At 44.2% G+C, this 13,134-nt stretch overlaps 1 pseudogene; it reads left to right on the forward strand.

Moving 5' to 3' along the window:
* Positions 1 to 282: 282 nt before the first annotated feature.
* Positions 283 to 13,134, forward strand: part of LOC109778422 (uncharacterized) — a 29,858-nt pseudogene continuing 17,006 nt past the window's right edge.

Here is a 13,134-nt window from a genome sequence, read left to right on the forward strand (position 1 = left end):
TGCTGCTCTCTGTATGCCATGTATGCTAGGTGCGGGGGTTACCTTAAGGACGTCATGCTCCCCTATGAATCTCATGATGAAGGATGATGTCGCCTGGGAAGATTGAAAAATCCCCTCATGGATGGCCCTGCATCGAGCAAATCAAATTGCCCAAAGAGTTACTGCAAGAAGTACAAATTTCTCATGTGATAATGATTCCAGCACGTAAAAAGCCGCAGTTTGGCACTTGGTTAAGCTGTTGAAACCAAGTCCCGAGCCATTTCCTCGTCAACTATAGCCCAGATGCATCTCGCCGTTGTGCAATTGATCAAGGAGTGTCTCCAGGAGTCCAGTGAGCCACACAATCCACAAGAAGAAGAATCAGACATGTGCCTATGAGCTCTCACATCTTCTGTAGGTAACGAATGTTTAGAGAGCCTCCATAAGAACATTCATACTTATCTGATTTCACTAAGAAAACTCTATGCTTATCGAAGTGCCAGCTCTAGAAATCTCCGATTGATCTCGTAAATAATGGTTCTCATAGCTATGCTTGGCAATCTCATGTGTGACTTGATTGGCCTCCCGAGTATAATTTTTGAAAATGTTGCACATCACGCTTATTAGTTTATTTTTTTGAGACGTTACGCTTACTAGCAATCTCTAAAAATTTCGACTTTTTTTAATGCTCTGCTTTTTTAGGGGTTATTAATGCTCTGCTTTTTTAGGTGTTTTTAATGCGCTGCTGGGAGCGAACCACCACCACCTCCCGCTTCTGGGCCGCGGCCCATGTAGGTTCGAGACGGTATCCAAGTCGGGGCGCACAGCCCGGCCCAATCCCTCCATAAGCAGGGCCTCTCGTGCGAGACAAGGCCTGCCGCAAGAAAGGAAGGGGGAGACCGACGCGAGGAGGAAAAGAGAAGAAATCTCAATTGATCGCCTCCGCCGCTACACATCCACGCCGTCGAGAACCACTTCGGCACCGCCGCGGCCGGCAGCGAAGACTTCGGCGGCCTCTTCTCCGCCGACACCGACGACCAGCTCGCTCTCGAATTCCCAACCTGTCCGCCCTAAAGAACCACTTCGACGCCGCCGCGGTCGGCAGCGACGACTTCGGCGGCCTCTTCTCCGCCGACCAGCTCGCCCTCGAGTTCCCCACCTGCAACCACGTGCGTGAGCCTTCCCCTCCCTCAATCCCCTCTTCACTCCGCCGGCCTCTGATCCGTTTGCGCCCCCTTTTCGTTTCTCGGTGGCAGTTCGATGGGTTCCAGAAAGCGACCAAGGAGATGGCGAACAACAAGGGGACGACCACGCTCTCCTTCATCTCCGACAAGGCGTCATCGTCGCCGCCGACTCCCGCGCCAGCATGGGCGGGTACACATGTGAGTCCTCTGTCCCTTGGCCTCGCATTCCAGTGCTAGGGTTTGGTGCTGCGGGGATTCGATTTGCTGGCGTGGATGCGTGATTTAGGGTCGGGATGTTTATAGATCTCCTAGCGAAATCTGGTTCCTTTGTCCGTTGATTATCTCTGGGAGGACAATTTGGTGGTCAGGGGTGTGTTTCTTTACTCTTGCGCACCAGGGCTGTACATTTTCATATCTAGTAATTCAGGGCAGTGATTCATACTTCTATGAAATCTCAAACCAACTTGATTTGGGTGTGAAGAACTTCTGCTTAGGTTCTACCGTTCTAGTGTACAACAGAGAAAAACATATCACAACCTCACAATAGCTGAGCCACCAATTGTAGTGCCATAACCTCACACCAGTGGTGGTGACCGTGCTTGGATGTGGCGGTTCATTTGGATTACGTGGTGAATACAAAGATACTGATTGAGTTTGGATGCTAATTATCTGTAGGAACTGAGAAGGGAGGTAATCTGTAGTGGGATTGGTAATGATAGAGAGTTGTGAATTGATGTGATACTGATATCACACACACAAAAAAGATACTTTTGCTAATACTTACTATTGAATTCAAGTCTGCTTATCCGAAGGTCCAACATTTATGCATATTGATTTGTGTCTGTGTGGTTCGGAGAAATCCAATAGAAAGCTGCTGTTATTGTATAATGTCTATCTTTCCACAAGTGCTGTTCCTTCTGTAAAATTGCCCTTGCATGTTTGTTAGTCGTTGTAGAAGGCTCTTGCTTGATGCAAGGATCATCACTTAAACATTCATCAGAATGTATTTCTGTCCTTACATGATTCTGTGTTTTCTGTTCTGCAGCTTTAATCCCTACATGCGGAACCATGGCTTGTGGGGCTGCTGATTGCCAATTTTGGCATAGAAACTTGGGTTAAGGTAAAATGTCACCTGCTTGTCTACTTGCATCTCATATTTTGCATAGTACTAGTTGAGTGCCGTGTGTTGCAACGGGATATTATATTTATCTTCTTCAGCGTCTACTATGTTATCCGTCTGTCTATCCACGTCCCATAGGAATACAAGCTTTATTCTCCCTCCTTTTTTTATTCTTGCATGTCCATGAATTTTATCACAGCTCCATCTTTTATGTGTTATCACTTTGCTCTCCATTGCTCATGGGTGTTGTCACTTGATATGGAACAAGAAATTTATATATATAGAAAATAAGTTCTCAGGATTGTAACTATACGAAGCACCATTTTCCTTCTCCATTATCCGCCTCTGCCATCATTTCTTGTAGTGGAAGTTTATTGAATATCATAATAACCAAGTTGCAACTACTACAAAATGATTTTAACTACTAATATAAGACCTTTTGTCAATTATATTTCAACCTACACTATTTAAGTATTATTTCTCTGTGCTCTTACTAAGTCTACAAAAACAAAATACACAAATAGCAAATCTAAGTATGCTCTAGATATTCATCATGTGAGACAATAGGTGAAAAAGACCAGCAAAGTATCATTCCGGAAAGAAAAGATATCAACATCGGATTTGAATCTTTCACATTTTACCACAAAAGACAGCTAAAAACTCACTTCCAATGGGATGTGGCACAAACAAAAGGGACCAAGCAGGACTGAGTGCAAATCTTGTCTTCTTCATCTGCATAGATTGATAATGTAGGGTCTATGTACAGTTGATTACACTTGAACTATCTTGTATGGGCATAAAAAACATTTTTCAGATCTTTTTATTTTATAATTAGCGTGTGAATTTTCTTGGGGTGGGCAGTTAGTATAGGTATATATTCGGTAAGGATTGGGGTGCAAATGATGCAAATTCACATGAAGTTCAATATAATGCAAGTAAAAGTTGTATAGACTCACAAAATAATGGAACTTTTTGTTCTTCAGGCAAGCTGGAATGTTCTTGCATCAGCAGTGAATGTGCTGCTACCCATAATATTGATTTTAATTTTAAAAGAAATAATTAGACATCAAAATATACTCATGAAATAATAGCACGACCAATACCACAATTGAGAAGTACGCTAGATGGTCTCTCCTAAAATAATTTTGTGATATTAAGTGAGCTAAATCATGAGTTTCACATATCTCTCTCTAGGTCAGAGATAGGTTCGTACTCCCTCCGTCCCATAAATATAAAAGACAATCTTGACCCTATGGCTCATGTACAACTGGAGTAGCTGCTGCACTCGGAGTCCTGCTGCGGTGCCACTGTTTGATGCGCTAGGAAGCAGGTATAAATGAAGGTCCTACATGACATAGAAGACGGCGAGCTACATCTTGCATGTACAAACGAGGGCGACCTAGGCTTGTGTTCGACAATGCAGTTCTTGGTTGATGTGTCCGATAGCGACCAGGGCAGTGATGTGAGGCGGCGACGACTGAACGCGATAGTAACCCTAGCTGGTCGCGCTCGCTCTTCACAAGAGGAAGAATAAATCAGATTGGGTTGAGCGAGTCGATGAGGCTGGGAAGAGAGCGGGCGGGTCCACTTGTCGGCGAGAATTTGGTTGAGAGAGGAGGAAGCGACACACGAACATGCGAATAGACGTACCATGACCTACCATCACAACCGTACTCCCCTTTGATAGTAAAAGATAGTAAGCATAACAATAGTTTCTTCCTTCAGAGGTTCATGAGCTCCATGAGCTCGTGAACAAGCGAAGAATCTCTATTGCTGGTTCTTTGAAGACATTGGCTAATATCCTTTATTTTCATATGGCAGGATGGTACTTCCAATTGGTACAATGCTTGTTGGATTTGATGCAACCGTGAGTGGCCCTTCGACATATTTTAGTGTCGTTAAGATGTACTTAGGTCTATGCTTAACAATTCTGCTCTTTTTCTAGGGTCCGGAGTTGATACTATGTTGATAAGCGAGGGTGCAAGGCTCAAGGGAAGCCGGTTCTCTAACTCTCTGTATGCTTATGGTATCTTGGATGAGGGGTATGTTCTTTTATACCTCTATACGTTGCTTTCTCACTGTTCATATTATCTTGAAGTTGCATCGCTTATGTTTGTGTTTTACATTTCAGTTACAAATTCAACGTGTTAGTTGAGGAAGCTACTGAGTTATCATGGCGGACCTTTATCACGCAACATTCCGTGATGGAGCCAGTGGTGGTTGTATTCGTATTGGTATGCATTCTATTTCGTGGTATCTATCCTAATATTTGTTTTGTTCAGTCGATAAGCATGATACAACATGCATGCATATTTGTTAAACACCTTATCATTATATCTTCCTTTTGAAATCTCAAACACAATTGTTTATTGAGTTACATCTACTTCCGTAAGTTTTTGACGAAGTTCAGAGATTATTGTATTTTCCATCATGTAATGCACACCCCTAGGTTGGGAATAGAGATTACCGTCTAGACGATGGTGATAAATTAAACCACACCCTTCTGTTTACAAATGTACAATGTTGTAGAGTATAGACATGGGTCTAGACATCTAGTGAGACCTACCTAGGATTTCTAAAACAATATAATATAATGGTCACATGTAAATTGCATGCCTAGATTTATTACTTTTTTTATACGACTTACATGTTAGTAGATTCTAAAAATATGGTGTGATGTATAAAAAATTATGGTCAATGCTATGTCTAGTGTTTGGGTCAAATTATTATCTGAAAGTCGGGGTTAAAGTTTATTGAGAAAAGAAGATTATCATTTGGGTTTGATAGAGTATATGACTATATCCCACTTGGTCGTGTTATGCAAACGTGGCCCACTTTGGAGAAGAATACACCAACCATTTTGGTAGTGAGCCTAACTCATCTCAACATGGCCCACTTTGGAGAAGAATACACCAACCATTTTGGTAGTGAGCCTAACTCATCTCAACCATTTTGGCCTCATTCCCCCAATATGCTAGACTATTTCTCTTATTCACTTCATGATTTGAGAGAGGGAATGCCAGCGGCCATGGCACCATTGTCCCCCCGGCCATTCATGCCACCTAGGAGGATGAAGGCTCTTGCGACATCGTCCGAGAGGCATTAGTGCTAGTGAGTTTGCCACCATCTGAGCCACGGCAGCAATGCCGTAGAGCATATAGTGGAGGGTAGAGCTGGATGGTGGCTTGCCGACGTTGTAGGAGGAGGTGCACTCACTGCAGTCTGGTTCTTCTTCCAAGCAATCAGAGAACCACTAGAAATGCACAGTAAGCAGAAAGTGAATAACGACCAACGGATCACTAGCCCACATAACATCTCAATATGCCTGGGAGCTGTAATGAACGGGAACGGGGAAAGACTATACAATGAGGGATCGTGCCACGAATATATCACAAAACACGAAGAAGATAACTATAGTGAACCGAGGTGGGGGCAGAGACGAACTGACTCAAAATATGGACATGATAGGAGATATCCGGGCGAGTGATAGCTAGAAGACCCCCAACAAGATGACGATAACGTGTGGGAGTTGACGAAGGGTCACCATCAGTAGCACGGAGGTGAACATTGAGCTACATGGGAGTCAACGGTGCACTCATTATTAAGAGCGACACGAGCAAGATCCTGGATTACTTTTCTTGACCAAGAAGAGACCTTACTCCTAATAAAGTAGCAAAGTGGGCCAAGATCAGAAAGTGCTCACTAAGACGTGCCTTCACAAAGGCAATATACTCTGTGTCATCAACTTATAGAAGAAGAGTCCGACCAAGAGCAGAAAGGTGGACAAACAACGCAGGATCATGAGCACTCGCTGAAACCAGCGGCAGCCACTGTAGAGGCAAAACGCTCAAACCAGTCTCGAGGGCTTGCTTCAGGCCATGGAGAGCGACGAAGACGACAACGCATGTCATAAGGAACAAAATAGCGGTGGTGGCTGAATGTAAACCTCCTCGCGTAGCTCACCATTAAGAAAGACATTCTTAACATCAAGTTGAGATACAGATAAGTGCCGAATGTGCGAACAGTGGTCATATGGTTCACATGAGCAAAAAGTCTTTTTGTAATCAAGACCATGCTCCTCCTGAAAGCCACGAGCCACAAGATGAGTCTTGTAACGCTCAACGGAACCATTGAGCCATCAGAGCGAGTCTTAACCTTGTAGACCCCTTACAAGTGACAGGACGAACACAAAGAGGAAGAGAAACAAGATCCCATGTGTCGCTGCGCTCAAGAGCAACAATCTCCTCTGCCATCGCAAATTGCCATTTCGGATAAGCAACAACATCACGATAGGAAATCGACTCAAGAACAGCAGTGCGAGTGCTTGAAAAATCAGGGCGGTCAATTGGCAGAAACGATGAGAAGGCAAGTCGTAAGTAGGCTGAGACGGGGAAGATGGCACATTAGTTGACACATGCACAACACGCGGTCAACGAGTATAAAAGTGAGGAAAAGATGGATGACCATGAGGAGGAATCATCGGGGTAAACTCAGGTGATGGAGACGAGGAAGCCATCGGTGATGGTGTAGAATCCTGTGATAAGCGAGGTCAGGAAATCATAGGAGATGATGACGTTGGATCTATTATAATCGGAGAAGCGAATGCATAAGGGATCAACAGGAATGATAGGAGGGTCGAGAAAATTGTAGAAAGAGATATCCTTCACTGAAAAGGTTGAGGAAGATGAACGCGTGTAGAAGGGACGAGACTAATCGAAAGTTGTATACCAAGAAATAGGCATTCGTCGATCGGCGTGATCTCAACAACAATATCCCTTACACTCATTGCAATATCCTAAGAAGACCCTTAAAAAACCGAGCAGTTAGTTTGGTGCGTTCATGAGGGGAAAGAAGAACATAGCAAACACAACCAAACAATTGAAGCGCTAAATAATTAGAAAACAATCAAAGTGACGCTCCAAAGGAGCACCACCCTGTAGGGAAATGGATTGTTGAAGGTTGATGAGATAGATGGAAGTGGAGACAGACTTGACTGAGAAGCGCGGCGAAAGATAAAGTAGTGACCATCAACTAACGAGCCGTCTCAAGAAGGCGACGATGCTTGCGCTCAACCACGCCATTCTGAGCATGAGCACCAGGATAAGAGAACTGAGCAAGAGTACCTTGCTCAGGACTCAAAGCAACAACTTGGAGATGTATTGTCCACCAGAGTCATCACAGAATACAAGACTAGGCGTAGAGAACTTAGTGTGAACCATGGCATCAAAACACTTATATAGATAAGACATCACTACGAGAAGAAATAAAGTATATCCAGGTGTGTTGAGAGAAGTCATCTATAAAGATCGTATACTAGCGAAGACCTCCTTTCGAGGCAAAGGGAGATGGACCTAGACATAAAAGAGAACAATGCCGAAAGGATGCTGAGACAGTGTCTCGCTATGAGCATAAGGTAACTGTACCTCTTTACAAGCTGACAGCCCTGGTGGTTTAGAGACACCGTTGGAGACGGATCGAAGAAGACCACGTCAAACTAAGGATGAGAGATGAGAGCCACACAAGTGACTCCTGGCGATGATGCCACCGCTGAAAACAGATGGTAGACAAGGTAACAGAGGTGGAGAGACTGGCGGCAGTGGCAGCAGAGTTACTTGGTCCAGCATCCCACGTGCGTGTGCACTCTCCGTTACCTGCTGATCCGGCTTGGTGTGCTTCTCCTGTTTGCAGGTTGTGTGGCATGCACTTGATTAAGCACCCCACGTTCTCCTACTGTGTGCCCTTGGCCCTGGCTTTAGGTAGCGCCTGTCCTCGGCCTGCCGTGCATAATCCAGGTACGCGTCGACTGTCCAAGCTCCTGCTCACCATTGGTGTTGCTCGAGCATGTGGTTATGGTGTCGCCCAGCAAGGGAGCACGGGATGTGGGATTGAGACAGTTCACATAGCAACCCGCAGCAAGGCAAAGGATGCCCAACCAGACTGGCAGGGAGTGGAGGTGGACACAAAGGTGGACGTTGAGTCTCAACAATGCGCTCGCCAGTAAGAGTAGCACGAGCAAGAAGATCCTGGATATACTTCTGTTAGAAAACAAAGAAGCCATCAGAGGTAGAAGAAACCTCATTCTCAAGGAAGTAGCGAAGAGGACCAAGATCATACATGAGAAATTCACTACGACGAGCCTTCACGAAGGCAATGTAAGAGTTGTCCCTAGTGATGATTGACATATGGAGCAAGTGTCAGACACAAGTTGGTTGGTGGACAAAAAGTGCAGGATCATGAGCACTCACTAAAAACCAGCCACATTCATTGCTGAGATGAAGCGCTCAAACCAGGCACGCGAGAGGTTTGCTTAAGACCATATAGGGAGCGACGAAGACGAGAAACCATGCCATCCGGAAGAGAATACCCAGGTGGTGGCTACATGTAGGCATTGTTGACATCAAGCTCAGAGATGGGTTAGTGGCGAACGGAACCCACAATGAAAGTGTGCGAAGAGTGGTCATCTAGGCCATACAGGAGCAAATTTCTAATTGTAGTCATGACTTTGTTCTCACCACTAGAAGAGCTTCGTAAAGCTCAAGAGAAGCATGAGTCTTACCCTTGTAGGCCCACTTACAAGTGATGTGATGAGCTAGAGGAAGGGAAATGAGATTTCACTAGCCGATGTGGGAAAGAGCATTCAATGCCATTATATGCTGCCATTCTGGATGAACAAAAATGTCACGATAAGAAGTCTTCTCGGGAAGAGTAGCGCAATAACCATTAGTAGGCTGTAGGCTGATCTGGAGGCGACGTATTGCCAATAGAAGAAGACATAGTAGTCGAGGAAGATGACTCATTAGAAGAATCCACAACACGCGGACAATTATTGTAGTGAAGTCAAGGAAGATGAGCAAAAGAAGGAAGATGAAAAGACGAAGTGCTAAGAGTGACTTGACTATCAACTGGTAGGAAGTTCCATTTGACAGTAAAAACATGAATAGGGGAATCTAGATGTGGAATACCCAAGTGGCGGCTGCACGTTAACCTCCTCACACAGCTCACCATTAAGAAAGACATTCTTAACATCAAACCGAGATGCAGACCCGTGATGAATAGAGGCCAAAGAAGTGCGCGAACAGTGGTCATATGGCCCGCAGGAGCAAAATGTCTCATCGTAATCAAGGCCATGCTACCGCTGAAAGCCACGAGCCACAAGATGAGCTTTGTAATGCTCAAGAGAACCATTAGAGCAAGTCTTAACCTTGTAGACCCACCAAGTAATGGAAAGAAGACGAGAAAGTGAAACAATATCCCACGTGTTGATGTGCTCAACAATAGCAATATCCTCTATCTATCATGGCAAGGTGCCATTTGGTATGAACAACATCAAGATAAGAAGTCTTCTCAAGAGCAACAACGCCAATGTTTGAAAGACTAAGGTGATCAGCAGGCGAAACAGGACGAGGACGCAAGCCATAAGTAGGCCGAGACGAGGAAGATAGCGCATTGGTAGCCGCATCCACAACACACGAGTGACGTGTATAAAAGTGAGGCAAATATGAAAGAATACGAGCAAGAATCATCGAGATAAACTTAGGTGATGAAGACAAGGAAGCCACCGGTGATAAATGTGTCGAATCCTGTGATAAGTAGGTGAGGAAATCATAGGAGATGATGGTGTTGAATCTTGAATAATCGGAGAAGCAAGAGCAGTACGAGGAATGGATTAGGGCTTAACAAGAGTGATAGGAGTGTCGGGAAAAGTGTGGAAACAGATGTCCTCCACTGAAAAGGTCAGGGAAGATGGACGCGGGTAGAAGGGCTGAGACTCATCAAAAGTGATATCCCGAGAAATAGTCATCCGACGACCAACATGATCCTAGCAACAATATCCCTTATGCTCATTGTTGTATCCTAATAAGACACACTCAACGGACCGAGCAATAAGTGTCGTGGAATTGTCACGGCAGATGTCCTTAGTGTCAGGACTTAGTCGCGAGGCCAACGCATCTATGTGGTAGCTTGAGAGGGGTTGGGCGGAATCGAGAGACGCAACACAAGACAAGGATTTAGACAGCTTCGGGCCCCGGGAAACATCATCGGGTAATAGCCCTACATGCTGTTTGTGGCTAGGTCTCATTATGCTCATGAGAGAGTCGCCGATAAGCCGGCTCTTTGTGTCTAGCCCTAGAGATTGTTTCTTGTTGCTTGTCCCTCTTTGGGGTGCCCTGCCCCTCCTTATATAAGTTAGAGGGGCGGGTTACATGCGGAGTCCTAGTAGGATTAGGACTAGTCTATCTTTTCTTACAAGTTGAATACAAGTCCGGGTCTTGCTTCCTCGTAAAGAAAATATTCGTCATCCCTTTCCTTTTAATTCGGCCATCATAACGTGAGCCGGCCTTCTGGGCTTTAGGCCTTGTTGTCCATCTGACCCGCCCGCCGGGTTACTAATGAGTCGCCAAGATCGGGCAGGTTATTTGTGAATCGCCAAGCTCCGGGCGGGTCACTAGTGAGTCGCCAATTCCGGTCGGGTCATACCGCGGGGTATATCCCCGACATTAGCCCCCAGTTTAATTTGGATTTATCCATGTTAAACTGTTCCTGCAAAATAACTGAAGAACAAATTTGACAGGTTGTGCTCCGGGTTAAATATTCTTGTAAGCCGGCACCTGATCATCCTTAAGTCCTTGACATTTTCTCCTGGAATATCCGGGTCAATAGGCCAGCTTCATAATCCATTTGCTGACATTGGCTCTTATAAAGAAATATTATACGAAATAATCCACTTGAGTCGGTCTCCAAAACTCCGGCTTAATAAACATCTTAGACTCAAGATTCATCTGGTGATCCGCCAGTTTAAAGATGTAGAGGCTGGCTAGTTATAATTGCCAAAATTGCCGGGTTATAAATAAATGATGTCGGGTCATGATTGTTGCAGACACCGGGTTAATCTGGCCTACTCCAAACTGAGAATTTGAAGATTTTTTCTCCCTTATATGCATATCACCTGTAGCCCCCAAGTGCCAGGTTGTCATGCTTACAGCAACTTAGGACTTGTAATTGCCTTATGCTCATAAAAACTTCAACCAGTGTAGCCCCCAAGGGCCGGGTCATTATGCAATAATGAGCAGGGACTTTGTAGATATAACCATGTAAACTTGAGCAGCAACGTGTAGCCCCCAAGGGCCGGGTCAGTAAGATATTACTGAGCCCGGACTTTGTATATGATTCATTGATAATAACATCATATGATGTAATCTCCACCATGGGGCTTGAACCCACGTCCACAAGGTTAAGAGCTTTGTACTCTACCAACTGAGCAGTGGATCTTTCAATATAATGGATTAAGGCTTGTGTACCATGAATTTTCGACAGGAGCGATTGGTAGCCCCCAAGGGCCGGCTCATTACAATGTGATGAGTCGGGTCTTCAATAAGTTGAGCAAAAAATGACTTTGCATTAGCCCCCAAGTGTCATGGTGTATGCTGGCAGTGACATGGGACTTTGCATATTCGATGTAATCTCAATTTGAATAATGTAGCCCCCAAGTGCCGGGTTGTAAGCCTGCAGCGACTCGGGACTATTCCTTTCATTGTAGAATAAATCATATCCATTGATAAAATAATAGCTATTGCGCCAAAGCGACTTTGAAAACCTCAATCATAATATTAGTTACTGATAACCATAATAAAAATCCAGCCATGTTGGTTATTAAAAATTTGAATAACCCGGTTTGTGAAAATCTTCAAATTCAATATCATAGTGAAAATCCAGCCAAGTTTGGCTATTTGAAGATTCAAATACATTATCTGTTGATAAGCAAATCCGGAGTTTTAAATACTGGGGCCCCTTGGCCGATGGCGATTTAATACGCCTCCATTGTAAGCCGGAATTTTTATAACGCGGCGGCTTATAGCCTTTGAGAAAATCCAGAACGGATAATCATTTTGAAGCATCGATTTTAATGATGAGCTTGGACTTAAACATTTATATAAGTCATAGTTCTGCAAATCCTGCACAAAGTTTAAACAACATACGCCCTGACTACTTAATGTCAAAAGCCAGGGCGGGTAACGACCCAAATGTAGTCTTATCCTGCACACAAGTAGATCACAAGAACCCTTGGCGGTTTACCGCAGGGCGGGTCATAATATCTTACATATGACCACTGATGTGTAAAAAAGGAGTCACAGATAAGCCTGTTATGAATCATAACTTTGAAACATAACTATAATATCATACTTGTGATATTGAATTTGCATTGTCGGTTTATATGACCTGCACAATAAGGGTGATAACTCAATCTTTGATACGCGCATGATTCCAATGGCGCAATTCAAAACATACCGGCGGCTTAAAGTCCATAGCCAGGGCCGGTTTAAACATAATCATGTATAAACAATATCATACCTGTGATATTGAATTGTACTGCCGGCTTATGATACCTGTGCAGTAAGTGTGATAACCCAATCCTTAGAAGCCAATGCTTCCACATAGATGATGATTGTCATAAGCCGGCGACTTATCATCGAAAATCAAGCCGGGTTTGAATAGAAACCACTCGTATACACTTTAGATGTATTCAAAAGAGCTTCAAATAAAATCCCAAAAATTATTTGCAAAAAGAGACTTCAAAAATTTTGAGGCTTCTGATTCGAATACGATCAGAAAACCGTCCCAAAGGGGTTAAGCTAAGATTCGAATACGATCATATAGCCCTCAGTGGCTTTGGCGTTGCCGATCAAGAGGGTACCGACAGCTATGTTCTCTTTGGTTCGAATACGACCTATGTTTGAACAGGAAGCCCCCAAATGACCTTGAGAGTTGTTTAACGACGCTGGTTCGAATACGATCCACGTCGGTTCCCAAGAGGGGTTGAGCTATGATTCGAATACGATCAAGAAGCCCCCT

This window comes from Aegilops tauschii, chromosome 3, assembly GCF_002575655.3.
Source record: "Aegilops tauschii subsp. strangulata cultivar AL8/78 chromosome 3, Aet v6.0, whole genome shotgun sequence".
In the NCBI taxonomy this organism is placed as follows: Eukaryota; Viridiplantae; Streptophyta; class Magnoliopsida; order Poales; family Poaceae; genus Aegilops; species Aegilops tauschii.